Raw genomic sequence first — 2,500 nt, forward strand, 5'->3', positions numbered from 1 at the left:
TATAAATGATCTCAAGATGTGATGAAGTACAGCATGATGTCTCATGTATGTTTATGTATGTGCAATTATGCATATATGGATGAGTGCATATAAGTGTGTGTGTGTGTGTATATATATATATATATATATATATATATATATATATATATATATATATATATATGTATGTATATATATATGTGTATATGTATGTTTGTGTACATGTGTATGTATATGTGTATATGTGTTGTATTTGTATGTATGTGTGAATATGTATGTATATGTGGCTGGAGACTTCAACGGTCATGTCGGACGTCGTGCTGGGGGCTTCCATGGCATACATGGAGGCTATGGCTTCGGTTCCCGCAACGAGGAGGGAACCAGACTGCTGGAGTTCTGTGATGCAACCAATCTTATAGTCTGCAATACCAACTTCAGGAAACCTGCCAGTCACCTAGTCACCTACCGCTCCGGCAGACACTCTAGCCAAATCGACTACATCCTCGCCAGAAATAGGGAAAGAGGGCGGCTTATAAATGCCAAAACCTACCCTGGCGAAGAATGTACCCCACAACATAGATTAGTAGTTAGCGACTTTGGGATCAAGGCAAAATGGGTGCCCAGAATTAGACAGGCTTGGAGAAGAAGGGTGTGGAAGCTTAAAGACCCTGCAAACGGACAGAGACTTAGAGACAAGTTACTTGAAGCATTTAACGAAATAGAAGGGGATATAGCATCATACAACGTGGAAGACAATTGGAGATTTCTGCGGGACAACCTGTTGAAAGCCACCGACCAGATTTGTGGGTGGTGTAAGGTCCCCTCCCAACCCAGAGTAACGTGGTGGTGGAACAAGGAGGTAGACAGGGCTATTAGACAAAAGAAACAAGCTTGGAAGGACTGGAAGAACGGTGGTAGCAGGGAATTGTACCAATGTGCCAGAAGGGAGGCTAGGCGACAGGTTTATTTAGCCAGAGGGGAAGCAGATAAGGAAAGATTTGCCAATGTTCTGCGCCGTGAGGACCAAAGACTCGAGGTATTTCGGGTTGCAAGACAGTGTAGGAGAGAGAATAGTGATGTTGTAGGAGAGAAATGTGTTCGCATGGATGATGGTACGCTTGCATTAAATGAGGATGCAAAGAAAGAGGTCTGGAGATGCCACTACGATAGATTGCTTAATAAAGAGAATGAATGGGAGAAAGAGAGCCTGCCTTATGTCGACCCAATAGAGGGACCAGCTATCCGAGTTGATAGTACCAGGGTAGATAAAGCAATTAAGAGTATGAAGACCGGGAAAGCCCCCGGCCCATCAGGAATCACTGCAGAGATGCTCAAAATATCTGGCAGTGTTGGCTATAGCCTAGTCACCCGTATTACGAACCAGGTGATACACGAAGGAGTCATACCCTATGACTGGTGTAGCAGCATCATAGTCAACTGCTACAAAGGTAAAGGGGACGCTTTAGATACAAATAATTACAGAGGCATCAAGCTGTTAGATCAGGTTATGAAAGTTACAGAGAGGGTCATAGCCCAACTAATTAGGGAGCGAATCAATTTAGATGAGATGCAGTTTGGGTTCGTGCCAGGTAAAAGCACTACTGATGCCTTATTTCTAGTGAGACAGTTGCAAGAGAAATACCTAGCCAAGGATAAACCTCTGTACCTGGCTTTCGTTGACATGGAGAAAGCCTTTGACAGGGTCCCCCGATCCCTTATCTGGTGGTCAATGAGGAAACTTGGGATAGAAGAATGGCTAGTGAGAGCTGTGCGAGCCATGTACAGAGATGCGGCCAGTAAGGTGAGGGTTGGAAATGAGTACAGCAATGAATTCCGGGTAGAGGTAGGGGTCCACCAAGGTTCCGTCCTCAGCCCCCTATTATTTACCATAGTCCTCCAGGCAATCACAGAGGAGTTCAAGACAGGTTGCCCCTGGGAGCTCCTCTATGCTGATGACCTTGCCCTAATTGCGGAGTCACTATCAGAACTAGAGGAGAAGTTTCAGGTGTGGAAGCAAGGTCTAGAATTGAAGGGCCTTAGAGTCAACCTAGCTAAAACCAAAATCCTAATAAGTAGGAAGGTAGATAAAACACAAACCCCTTCAGGTAGATGGCCCTGCTCAGTATGTAGAAAAGGAGTAGGTAGTAACTCTATAAGATGTACCCGGTGCAAGCTATGGACACATAAGAGGTGCAGCAACATCAAAGGCAGGTTAACTAGCAAGTTAGTTTTTGTTTGTGGCAGATGTTCAGGTGCAATAAAGACTGCAAACAAACAGGAAACAACTTCTATCTCATTCCAGGGTGAAAAACTAGAGGTAGTCGATAGCTTCCGCTATCTGGGCGACCAAGTTAGTAGTGGGGGTGGGTGCGCTGAAAGTGTAGCTGCTAGAATAAGAATAGCCTGGGCAAAGTTTAGAGAGCTCTTACCCCTGCTGGCGACAAAGGGACTCTCACTCAGAGTAAAAGGCAGACTGTATGACGCATGCGTACGAACAACCATGCTACATGGCAGTGAAACA

The sequence above is a fragment of the Octopus bimaculoides genome, chromosome 11 (assembly GCF_046866305.1).
Source record: "Octopus bimaculoides isolate indiv1 chromosome 11, ASM4686630v1, whole genome shotgun sequence".
NCBI classification, from domain to species: Eukaryota; Metazoa; Mollusca; class Cephalopoda; order Octopoda; family Octopodidae; genus Octopus; species Octopus bimaculoides.